This window comes from Hemicordylus capensis, chromosome 4, assembly GCF_027244095.1.
Source record: "Hemicordylus capensis ecotype Gifberg chromosome 4, rHemCap1.1.pri, whole genome shotgun sequence".
NCBI classification, from domain to species: Eukaryota; Metazoa; Chordata; class Lepidosauria; order Squamata; family Cordylidae; genus Hemicordylus; species Hemicordylus capensis.
The window spans coordinates 9703674-9717139 of record NC_069660.1 but is presented as its reverse complement, the minus strand read 5'-3'; the positions used below and the strand labels follow the sequence as shown (position 1 = coordinate 9717139).

At 46.6% G+C, this 13466-nt stretch overlaps 1 protein-coding gene across 4 annotated transcripts in view; it reads right to left on the bottom strand.

Annotated features, from left to right (window-relative positions):
* Positions 1–13466, bottom strand: part of OPRL1 (opioid related nociceptin receptor 1) — a 257707-nt gene that overhangs the window by 70742 nt on the left and 173499 nt on the right. The gene's annotated exons all lie outside the window — the stretch shown is intronic.

Below are 13466 nucleotides of genomic sequence, written 5' to 3'. Positions count from 1 at the left end.
AGCAGATTGGGGCAGAAAGTGGGATCTGGGCCCAAAACAGGGGGTGGGGTGGTAGTGCCTAGTGGGTGGAGGCTACCACCCCAATTGCAGATTGATTGGGCAGCGGGCTGATTTTTGGGGAATTTCTGGAGTTTACGCGTTTTAAAGGTTTTTCCCCATTAGGTAGAATGTGGGGTGTATTGCTTCACATCGGGAGGAAAGGGGTGGCCTAGAGCGGTGTGGGGTTGGTGGTAGTGCCGGGTAGGGGCAAGGGAGCTACCTGAATTTTTTCAAAGGATTTGGGCAGAAGGCTGATTTTTGGTGATTTCATTTGTTGGAGTTTTGTTGCTTCTGACTGGTGTTCTGAGTGTGGATTCTATGATAGCAAATGAGATTTAATGGCACACCATGAATCCACTCTCATCTGCTATCATAGAATCTAAACCTTTAAAGACGCGTGAAATTCAACAATTCCCCAAAAATCAGCCTTCTGCCCAAATCCTTTGAAAAAATTCAGAAAAAACACAAATTCCCTCCATTTTTAAAAACATGTCGCCCCCCCCCCCCGAAAAAATCAACTGTCAAACTGCTGAAAAACAACTATGACTGTTTTACACTCTCCATGCATAGGGATTTGCAAGCACAGAAATCCTATTTATGTACTTAATTCTCTTGGCCAATGCTTGGGGATGTGTGGGGATGCATGGTAGAACTTAGGAGAGGAGAGCTGGTCTTGTGGTAGCAAGCATGACTTGTCCCCATAGCTAAGCAGGGTCTGACCTGGTTGCATCTGAATGGGAGCCTTGATGTGTGAGCACTGCAAGATATTCCCCTCAGGGGATGAAGCCGCTCTGGGAAGAGCAGAAGGTTCCAAGTCCCCCGCCTGGCAGCATCTCCAAGATAGGGCTGAGAGACATTCCTGCCTGCAACCTTGGAGAAGCCGCTGCCAGTCTGTGAAGACAATACTAAGCTAGATAGACCAATGGTCTGACTCAGTATATGGCAGGTTCCTATGTTCCTACGTTCTTATGTTCCCTCAAGGTCACGCGAGAGTTCCAGCCAGTGAGAGGGAGAGGACAGCTGCCAGTCTGCCCCCGCTCCAAAAAGGGGGGGGGAACAGAATGCTGAGGGACAGTATCTTGCAGCTGTGAGGGGCAACAGTTCCAAGCATCTTTGGAATATGTTACAAAGGAGGCGAGCAGACTCAGCGGCCACATTGCTTACAGTGCACATACACAACCTCCCATTCAAACGCAGCATGACTTCCCCCCAAAATTGTGGACAGCTTTTCATTCAGCCAGATATGGAAAGGCTCCCCATGGAACGCAGCGCCTGATACACTCCCCAGATCAGGCAAAGCAAGCCTCCCAATGTAGATGGTTAGTGAAGACTGAGGCAAGCTTCCTTGGTCAATCGAGACTTAAAGAACCATAGCCAGACTGTGCTCTAACTAACCATTACCTTATTCTTTCCCTGAACAAGCAAATGTAGGTCTGTCAAGAACAACAGCTTTTTGGGTGTGTGTGTGTGAAAAAAACCATATGAGATTGCCTACAATGCCAAAACACAGGATGAACAAAACAAAGAATCTCCAGAAGAAGCAGATAGGAGGGGGGGAAAGAGAAAGAAATCAACATGACAGAAGTCGAAGAGCTGATAAGAGAACTAGAATACAGAAGCTGAACTGACTTTAAAGCAAACACAACCACAGCATGTGATGGACGTGTCCAAACCAATATATAAAATCACCTATAATACCAAAAGAAGAATAAAATGACAAAATGAATCTGCAGAAAAGGCAGAAAAGAGAAAAAAATATGAGAGAAATCAACGTGACAAAAAACAAAGAGCAGAACAGTGAAATAGAATACAGAAACAAAGCCCAGAAATGACTTCCAACCAAACTCAACCACAGCATCTAACAAACATGCAAACACCAACCTATAAAATCACCTATAATATCAAAAGAAAATCAGAGCGAAAAAATGAAAATAAAAGAAAAGTAAACAGCAACAAAATCTGTGTGACAGAACTCACACCAATAAGAACAGACAACAAAACACCAAACAAAGAATACCTTCTAACACTGTAACACACCAGGCTGATTACAAAGCAGAGAAAAACGCAACACTAGATGAGCAAGCAGTCAAAGAAACACAACAAAAAATATCAAAACATCATCACGCACACCACTGCAAAGAGGCTAACAAGGAAAACACACCCAGCAACCAACGGATACCGCACCAAAACAAAAAAGGAAATAGACAGGTGAGAGCTTCGCATCCAGAGAAAAACGACTAAGCAGAGAAAGGCAGGCTAAATGATGCAGAATAACACAACGACAAACCAACGCCACTAATCACTATCATGAAGACAGCATTGAAGAACATAACTGTTGTTTTTCTTCTTTTATTACAGCCACCGCGCAGCCAAGGTGGGGCTGCCGGAAGTGAGTGGAGCAGTCCTTCTCCTTTCTGCCCCCTACGGTGGCGGCAGCCAGAGCAACGCTGGGCCCATCCACTCAGGCTTGCGTCTTCTACCAACAGCGAGGCGTGCTTGCGCAGTTGAGAGAGCGTCACAAGCTTGTGATGTCACGGGCTCGCAACTATCTCTCAACTGCACAGGCGTGTCTCGCAGTTGGTAGAAGATTGTGGCCTGAGCAGATGGGCCCAGTGTCACTCCAGTTGCCGCCACCGCTGGAGGGGGAATAGGGGAGAACGGAGGACTGCTCCACTCACCCCCTGACAACCATCCCCTGGCCAGGCGGTGGCTTTAATTTTAACAGAGAACAGAGGTTCGGCGGGGCAGGCCAAGGTCCGGGGGTTAGAGTGCCTCTGCTTGTTCTAGAACAGAGTGAACTAGGCTTCTTTGGAGGCCTTGTAAAATAATTAGTTGTAGCTATAGGACTATAATATACTAGGACTGACAGATTGCTATAAAGTTCCAGTCTGTTGGATAGAGGAACAGGGCATATTTGGGGGGCAGCACCTGTTGTATGTTAATAAAATGCCCTGTCCCCCTTAGAACAAACTTCTGAGCAACAGAACTGAGGAACAAAATAGGATACAATCCCCTTTCGCTTCTCCATTTGAGCAGATGAGTGTACATTGTTAATATGAGATAGAAAGCAGAAGAGAGGCATGCTTGCCACTGTCTGCTTCACATTCAAAGTATAGGCACAAATTGTTTGGTTCGTTACAATGGTTTGATTCATTCTCAGAGACAGGAAATAAATTGCCCAGCCTTGATGAATGTTTTATTGCTCATCACCTGCAATGAACTTTCGCAACGGGATTTGAGAATTTGATTAGGCCTGACTTTATTAAGATGTGCATAACACTTTCATAATGTCTTGAGGAAAGCATCATAAATCACTGTTGGAAACAAAGCTGGGTGTCTAAATGGTTAGTCTTTAGTACTGCATTAATTGGGGCTGTTCACATGATCGTGCATGGTCGGGCGAATGGGGAGAAGGTAGGGCTCAACCTGCCTTCTTCCAGACGACTGCTCACAGCCAGGGCGGTGCGCAAGCTGTGCAACCATTTGACCAGCACTGCAGGGAGCAATGCGGATGACTCTGTGTGCTGCTCCTGGCAGCACTGGTAAACAGAGGCCGGGACTTGTTGTCCTGACCTCTAGGAATTCAACAATGCACCGTGCGACATGTGCAATGCATTGGGGAATTCCCCCAAGAGATGAGCACTCTGGAAGCAGCTCAGCTCGCACAAAAGCAGCAAGCCCAGGTTAAGCAGGGGCAGTTTAATGGATAGGCAAAGTAGGCACTTGCCTAGGGCGGCAAAATTTGAGGGGTGGCAAATTTTGCCACCCCTCCCTGGGGGGTGGCAGCAGCAATGCAGCAGCTGTCGGAAAGGGGAAAGTTCCCCCTTTTACCTTTTTTAAAATGCCACTGCATGATGGGGCAGAAAGAGCTCCTTCCTGCCTCCCAAATCACTGCATGGGCCCATCTGCAATCCATTTGGGGCCTTTCTCCATACACATGCATGCACAGAGAGGCCTAAAACGGGCTGCAGACCAGCTCGTGCAGTCATTTGGGAGGTAGGAGGGGAGCTGGAAGAAGCTCTTGCTGCCCTCGCTTTCCCCATCCTGCCATGCAGCAACATTTCTTTAAAAGGTAAAGAAAATTCCCCTCTCCCCCTCTCCCTGCAGCCACCCACTCCCCCAGAGAAGGGCAGCCTATAGGTGGCAAAAACCTTAATCCTCCCCTGAGGTTAAGGAGCACTTGATCCCTTAACCTCCACTAGCAGATGGACTAAAAAGCCGGGCGAGGCAGCCCTGGCCTGCTGGGATGGGGCTAATCCTGGTGGTTCTCAGGCACCGCCTAACCCAGTCTGGGTGTCTCTAGCCTGGGTTAGGCTGTGTGTGAGGAGAGCCTTAATAGCTACCTATCCATCTTTCCTTTTTAATTGTACAATTGAAAGGAATATTTGTACAGCTGACATACATAAATGCTGAATTAAAACATGATACAATTCCCATTGGGTACAGAGTATGCCCTCAGCTCTGTCATAGCAGTAATCTCAGAGGCATTCACAATTACATGATGCCCTAAGAAATCAAAGGTTATCCAGTATTTTTGATAGATGGTTTGCATAAATCAATATTAAGTATGAAGTATGCCAGATCTTTTCTGGTTGCCCATCATATGTGGGCACCGAACCTATCAAGAGAAAGATATTAAACAGTATTAAAATGTCACCTTTCTTTTGGCATCCATTCCTCACTGGAACCCCCCAAGGCATAACCTGTTGTGATATTTGATTCTTTGCAGTAATTTATATATAGGGATGCAATAAGATAAAATAGGATCCTCAGCCAAATAACTGTCTGTTGGCCAAGAAATGTATTAGGCCTCCACCACCCATGCCTGACCTATGTGGAAGCAATAAGTAAGTAAGTAAACAAGATGGCTCTCTGTCCCCAAAGGGCTCACAATCTAAAAGGAAACACAAGGGTTTTGGGGTCATGGATAAAAGTGCTGCACTCCTCCCCTCTTTGTTCTTCCAGTGTTAGTCTCCATTTTGCTCTCCAGAGATGGTTTTTTGTTTTGGTCTCTCTCTTCAGCCATGAGCTGCAGCTGAAATTAAGCTGCAGGCTTTTTCACATTTGTTTGTAACCTTTTCTTTAAATAAATCCTTGTAGTTCTAAAGCACTACAATACTAGACCTCAGTACTAAAGAACTGTCTCAAGACTTCTTGCTTTGCTGCTTTCTCACCAAACTGTTTTTGCTTTGCTATTTGGGGGCGGAACTGCCGTTCTTCCCCTACAAAGAGTACCTGCATGCTTGCATGCAGATGGTCCCAGGTTCTCTCCCTGATATCTGCAAGATAGGGCTGAAAGAGACTCCTGCCTGCAACTTTGGAGAAGCTGCTGCCAGTCTGTGTAGAGAATACTGAGCTAGATTAACCAGTGGTCTGATTCAGTATGAGGCAGCTTCCTATGTCACACCCTTCTGCACCTCTTGGCTGTCTTACCTTCAGGGCATGCTGGTGTTTCAAAGTGGAGTAGAGGTGGAAGAAGTGGGGATGGGGCATCTAGCCTACTGCAACGACTACTGCTCATTGCCACAGTCTAACTAGTTGGGTCAGTTTCTCTTTCACTCCCTTCACCTTATGCCTTCCACTAACAGATTGGCACACTGCAGATGGCTCTTGAAATGGAGCAGACAAAGTGCACAAGTCTTTTGGTGTAAGGCTTGAGGGAGAGTGAGCGAGCGAGCAAAAGAACAACCCAGTTAATAAAGCAGAGGCCATCACTCCATTCTAGAAGCTTCATCTTTGCTTCTAACATAGGAAACTGCCTTTAGTCTGGCCATTGGTTCATCCAGCTCAGTAGCCATGAGAACATAAGAACAGCCCTGCTGGATCATGCCCAAGGCCCATCTAGTCCAGCATCCTGTTTCATACAGTGGCCCACCAGATGCCGCTGGGAGCCACAGGCAGGAGTTGAGGGCATGTCCTCTCTCCTGCTGTTGCTCCCCTGCAACTGGTACTCAGAGGCATCCTGTCTTTGAGGCTGGAGGTGGCCTATAGCCCTCCAACTAGTAGCCATTGACAGACCTCTCCCCCATGAAGTTATCCAAACCCCTCTTAAAGCCATCCAGGTTGATGGCTGTCACCACATCTTGTGGCAGAGAATTCCACAAGTTGATTATGCGTTGTATGAAAAAGTACTTGTGTTTGTTGGTCCTAGATTTCCTGGCAATCAATTTCATGGGATGACCCCTGGTTCTACTGTTATGTGAGAGGGAGAAGATTTTCTGAAAGGCCTGGTTCAGGAACAGGTATATGCTCAGTATCCTCTGCCGTGAAGACGGACGCAAAGTCTCTCTCAGCCCTATCTTGGAGATGCTGCCAGGGAAGGAACATGAAACCTAGATGCTCTTCTCAGAGCAGTTCCATCCCCCAAGGGGAAGATCTTACAGTGCTCACATGTTGTCTCCCATTCATACACAACCAGGGCAGACCCTGCTTAGCTAAGGGGACAAGTCATGATTGCTACCAGAAGACCAGCTCTCCTCCCTTCCTTGAGTTGTGGTTTTTTGTGTGTGTGTGTGAAATGGTGTGGCAAGAAATGGACAGTGGCCACTCTCCCGCCCCACCCCACCCCCGCTCTGTAATATTTCTTGGTGATTGCTGTGATGAGCTCCATGTCTGGCCTTGAGACTAACTTGTGCTTCAGTCAGTGCTCTGGTCTGCTCTGCAATCTGCATTGCAATGTGTTGTACTTTGTCAAAATGAGCTGAAGTTGCTCTGGTTCAGCTTATTCTTCTTCTTGCTGCTCAGGGTGCTGCTCTGGCAGCTGTTGCAAAATTGCAATGCTAGGAGCATAAGGAGTCATAATTGTATTCCATTTTGGGGCTGTGTCTGAAATGTGTGTTATGAGTTTGGAGGGACAGATTCCTTTTTACTGAGTACGTCTACAGTGTTTTTCAAGTCAGTGTTGCAAAATGAATTGCAAATTGCAGTGCAAAACCTGTGTGCATTCTGTGAGTGCCGCTTGTTCCAGCCATAGGGAACAATGGGGAAACTCAAAACACCCCATTGTTCCTCTGGGTAGCTCCTAGGGACACCCAAGTGGGTTGTATGGTAGGGCATGATGGGTGCTACCTACCACCCAACACACAAAAGAAATGGGCAAGCAGGCAATCTTTAACAAACTTTTAACCTTTAGCCCAAATCCCCAGACTCTTTGTTAAAAATCACTTGCTTGCCCATTTCTTTTGTGGGTTGGGTGGTAGGTAGCAGGGGTGGGTAGGGCGGCCTCCACGAGGGGCACCCCCACTGTCCTCCCCTGAGTAGCCTGGGCCAGTACGGGTCCGGTTCGGTTCTCTCCACAGACGTGGAGGTCAGTAAAATGGCCTCCATACAGGCACAGATGCAGATGTATAATACTGAGCTAGATCGTCCGACTCGGCACCTTCCTCAGTTCCTTTTTATTTATATCCACCCTGCTTTTTGGACATATAATGGCTGACATCCTAACAGTGCACCTGTACAAGGAGCAAAGTTGTGCAAGCAAAATCATGTAGCTGGAGCAGAGTTCCTTCCGATATCAGCGAGCAGGGAAGCAGCCTCCTTGGAGATGCTTCTTTTCTGGGCTAACAGTCTGGTTTTCACCTTGGTGCAATATTCTTCCTGGAAGGAGATACAGATTCCAAGTTTTGCAGTGGCCCTTGTTCCTCTGGTCAGCAGCAAAGACTAGAAAGCACTTCCTGCAGCTTCTTTAATCCATGGGCAACTGCCAGTGGAGACAAAGTTTTTTGCCATTGCGATCTCTGGCCATACACACCGTGCAAGTAGGTGCACACTGTAGGTGCATACTGGCAGGGCTATTTGTGTGTCCACAGATGAGCGTCTTCTTATCCGTACAGTCGTGTCTGACTCTCAGTCACTCTTTGGATCAATACACTCCATGCCATTCTGTCTCACGCAGCTTCCTTTAATTCCACCATGGTCATTCCGGTGTCATTTTTAATAATATCCAGCCCACCAAGTACAAGGCCATCCCCGTCTCCTTCTTCCACTGATCATTCCCAGCATAATTGTCTTTTCGAGTGAATCAGCTCTCATGACATGACCAAAAAATGTCAGTCTTTGTTGAGTAATCTTGGCTTCTAGCGATATTATTGGTTTAACTCAATCTAAAACTTCCTTATTTGTGATTCTCGCTGTCCATGGGATACACAACAGTCCAACACCACATCTCCTTCTCCTATCTGCCTTCTTCACAGATGAGCACCAGCTCAATATTATGTTCTGTGAGGAAGTTGCCCACTGCTCCCTTCAAGTGGAAAGATGCACCCAGTGCTAAGCAAAATTACCAGTGCCTGTGCCATTTCCCCCCCCCCCCCAGAGCTAGCTGTGTGTGTGTGGGGGGGGGTCTCAAAAGTACAGATCCTAATGTCCTCACTCATCACATTCAGGATTTTGCTCCCCCCCCCCGCCAAGTGGGGGAAATGGCAAAATGCAACCTGTAGCACTTTTGAGGAGAAGCGCACCTGTTTCTGCTGTCAGACCACGTCAGAATATATTATGACCTTTAAACACTTTGCTGGCAGTAAGCTTTTCCACAATCATTTATCAACAAACAAATTGTAGGATAGTTATTACAGATTTGTGATGGTCTGCACAGAAAGAGCTTAACTGTTCTTGAATGATTAACCAAATGGATCTAAGTGCGTGCCTTACCTTGGGGCCCTCACAGCTAATGAGACATCATGGGTAATGGGGTATGTTGCATACAGAAGATGGAAGAAAATGTAGAAAATGCCCTACTGTTCCTTCCATAGAATTGTACCTTTGATTCATTGCATACAGCCATTTTATATCACCTTAAGTACAGTTGATCCGCTCTAGCCAGCAAGATTCATGTGTGCAAGCAGCATTCTGAGCGTGCAGCTGATGTGGAGGATTCACTTGCACACTACGATCCAGACATGTGAACCAATGGAGTTGCCTTGTCTTCTCCTTTCCCAGCCAGGCCTGCAGATGTCAGGAATGGAATCTGAGACATTCTGCATGCAAAGCAGTTGCCAGGGACAGAACTGACTGGAGGCATAGGAAGCTCCCTTATACTGAGTCAGACCATTGGTCCATCTAGCTCAGCATTGTCTTCACAGACTGGCAGTGGTTTCTCCAAGGTTGCAGGCAGAAATCTCTCTCAGCCCTATCTTGGAGATGCTGCCAGGGAGGGAATTTGGAACCTAGATGCTCTTCCCAGAGCAGTTCCATCCCCTAAGAGGAATACCATACAGTGCTCACATGTCAAGTCTCGCATTCATATGTCAACCAGGGCAGACCCTACTTAGCAAAGGGGATAAGTCATGCTTGCTACCACAAGACCTTCTGATGCAGACGTGAATGCCATTCACATGCCCACCTAAGACCCACTAATTCTATTAATATCACTAGTTGCCTATGACTAGCTGGGGCCATAGTGTGCAAATACCAGTCAGTTGGGCTATTCTCACGATCAGGCAAAATTGGGCTAGGGGAGCCTAGCCTGATTTTGCCTGATCGTGTAACCCACCGGGCTCGCAGGTGAGTCCAGTGGTTTACGAGCGGCTAGCCCGCTTTAGTAGCCCTCCCCTTAGCCCGGGTTTGCAGGCTGCCTGATCGTGAGTTGCCGTGGCGCAGCTCCGCGCTGCAGCTACTCGCAAGTAGACCCCTGGAGGGGAGACGAAAAGCCACCTCCAGGCTCTGGGGGTCTCCCCAGTATGCCCTGTGCGCTCGCGCAGGGCATACTGGAGCTTCCGGGGATAGCACAGCCCCCGAGTTCCCTAGCCCCCGCCGGCTCCATCACAGAGCCAGCAATCGTGTAGGCAGCTGATCCGGCCACCCAGGGCTCCCACCATAATCATCTGCGGGGAAAGCGGGCTTAGGCTGCTCTCCCCACAATAACGGCAAAAGCGGGTCTCACTGATCGTGAGACCGCCTCTGGGTCTCAATAATGTTTACACTCGTGATGAGCCCAAGTTGGTTAAGGTGCAAGCTTCATGACTTTGTTTTACAAATGCTGATGTGGGAGTTGGTTGAGTTAATGGGACAATTGTGCATTGTTGTACGTGGCTATGCAAAACCATTTCAGTACTTCCCTCCCTGGTACCCTTTCTAACCTTTTGCCATTCTAATTGGCTGTGCCATGTTTGAAAAGAAAAAGACACACACACACGCCCGGGGAAAACAACAACAACTCAGCCTTCTTCCTGGAAACGTGGCATAATGCAGCATGAAATTGTCACTTAATTGGATTTGGCTAGGTGACAATATCATATTAGGAAATAAAGGTTAAGGGTAATGCAAGTCAAAGGTATTTGAAGGCACAGAATACAGTAGGTTTGCTGAGGATGAGCAGGTCAGGACTGCTCGGTGCCTGATAGGTGAACCCCATGGATTCCACCTTGAATTCCATGATGAAAGAAAGGTGAGGTGTACATGTAAGAGGACTTACTTTTTAATAGAAAGCAGAAAATTCAAGGAGGGGTCCGATATATCCCGGAGAGGGCAGACCTCTGCATTCCCCCTTAGGGCTACAAGTTACATCCCTGAGGAGAATTCCATCATGCAGTCTGAACTCATACAGTATCACTGATACAATATACTATAGTGCTGGAAGGTGTGAATCCACCTCCAGTCTCACCACCCCAGGGGCGAAGCAAGGTTGGAGTGGGCCCAGAGGCAAGATTTTAAAATGGGTCCCACCCCTCACTGAAGCTCAGCTCATGAAGTAAAGAAATCTTAAATGAGGCTGAATAGTGGTACAAAAAGCATCTATAAATGAATGAATGAATGAATGAATGAATGAATGAATAGCATTTATAAATAAATAAAAATAACCTATGTGCCACAATAGAACATCATCCTAAATTATTTTTTAAAGAGTTTTGTCAATTGTGGACGATGCAAGTCATTTAATGGTCCTAGAGAAAGACCTGCTGTTCTGGTAGCTCCAGGTCTTCACACTCACATCCATTTCGGAGGATGAATACAATTGAAGGGTGCATGGCTGGGGGAGTCAGTCATGTGACTTGCCTTTGTGGGGGTCCCCCAAGGTAGTGGGCCCCCAGACAACTGTCTCCCCTTGCCCTATTATAGTTAGGCCCGAGCATCACCCCTTTCACAAGTGGCAAAAATAAGGGGGCTTTCACTGGTTTCAGGGGAATTATATTTTCCAAATCGTTCAGGGATTGGGGGGGGGGGGTTGCCCAATTGGGTGCTCTTCCTTTTAACCTCCAGCTCTGCAGGAGGCGGTGCCAGTGATAGCAATGCTTAAGTTATTACTTAACTTAGAGTGCTGGACTACGACCGGAGAGACCCGAGTTTAAATCCCCATTCAGCCATGAGACTAGCTGGGTGACTCTGGGCCAGTCACTCCTCTCTCAGCCTAACCTACTTCACAGGGTTGTTGTGAGGAGAAACTGAAGTACGCAGTACACTGCTCTGGGCTCCTTGGAGGAAGAGTGGGATATAAAATGTAATAAATATATATATAAATAAATAAACTAATTTAAATTCTGACACTATCATAGTTCCCACTACACCCGGGGGAAGGGGGAATATGGCAACTGGCAGGAACCAGCATTTGCAGAGAACAGCAGTGCTTCAAACACTGCAGCCAATGATACCTACAAAGGTACCCCCTATCTATCTATCTATCTGGAACATAGATCTATCTGGAATATGCCACCATTACCGCCACTGGTAAGCCATCCCCAAAACATGACCCCCCTTGAAATTTGCTAGATCTCTCCTGCCCCAATGCCCTCGGCACCCCCAAATTAGCCAACTATAATTTCAGCAAATATTTCAGTTTACCATCTCTGTGAGATTTAAACCCCAGTCTTTACATGCAGACTTCTAAATCAATTACAGAAATGTCTCTTTCCATCAGAAGATAATGGATCTCTGGGTCAAATAGAACTTTTCTGAGAATGACGGTTAATAACAATTTTTCATTTGGCAAGCCCCGAGATCTGACAATTACTCAGAGTGAATAACTTGTAGGTCGGGTGTGGGTGGGATATTAGGCTCCTTTGTTTCCTCCCCCAACCCCCATATGTTCCTCTGACAGACTGGCTAATTATTGACTCTTCTTGCAGTTAATTGCAGGTGCTCTAGAGAGAGGATTAAATGGTTGGCTCCCTAATTATCAAACCAGCTCTCCGATTACTTTTCTCATTCAAGCCTGAGAGAAAGAAATCTATCCTGCTTCACCGACACAGTTGGGCAATCAGGCTGGTGGGGTGAATATATGTCCTCTTAAATGAAACTCATTATATCTGCAAGTGGCATTTTCTGTAGGTGGGAGTTTACAGTAAGAATCACAAAGTCAAAAAAGAGAGAGGCAAATGAGGAGACAATACAGAAACTTTTACTTTAGGCCGTGCTCGTTGGTGTAAGGAAGAACTAGTCAACAGGCTTTGCCAACAGCACAGGAACCAAATGCAGCCCGCCAGGGTGGGCTGCTTCTTACAAAAGAAGAACGGGAAAAATTAAATTACTCCCTGCTGGTGCCATTTCAGAAGGATTTCCTATCATTAAAAGGTGTTTCATTTATCAGGCATAGAGAAGAAATCTTACCAAAAATATCAGAGGATTGTCGATGCTTCCAGGTTTTGCACTTAGCTTGTAATTTCAGAGAGGGTTAGGGATTTTTTTTTTAGTTCAAGAGAGCGCTAAAATTATTGAATTTCTTGTCCTCATTGTTGGAAATGAAGCAATAAAATGTGACCACACTGCAGTCTGCCATGTGTCTTTATACCTGAGTTGTGTACTTTTGCTGGGACTTATACAGTGCGGAGGAAAAAAAGTTTGTGAACTCCCAGGATGGTCTGTATGTCAGCACATACAATGCTTAATTCAAAACATGATTAGTCCCTAAGATAAACCTGGAGAAAGGCAACCTCAATGAATAAGTAACTCAGGCAAAGAGGATATATTTTGAATATTCACTCAACAGAAAAAGTCAACAACAAACATTCATGTGTGAAAACTTCTGCATTCGGTAACTGATGGCACCTCCTTGAGCAGCAACAACTACAGTTACACATATCCTGTAACCAGGGACGTAACAAGGCTGGAGTGGGCCCAGAGACAAAATTTTAAAATGGGCCCCTCGCTGATACACACACACACACACTTCACATGTGACTTGCCTCGGGGGGGCCCTCAAGGCGTGGGGGCCCCCCAGGCAGCCGCCTCCCCTTGCCTAATAGTATTTACGCCCCTGCCTGTAACTGCTGATCAGTCTCGCAAATTGGCTTGGTGGAATCTTGACTTATTCTTCCAAAACTGTTTCAGATCTGAGACATATGCGGGCTTCCTTACACGAACAGTTCTTCAGTTCTTGCCACAGCATATCAAGAGGGTTTTGGTAAGGACTTTGACTTGGCCACTCCAAAACACAAGGAGGCTATTCTCACGATCGGCCAAAAGCAGGTTAAGGGAGCCTAGCTCGCTTTTGGGCG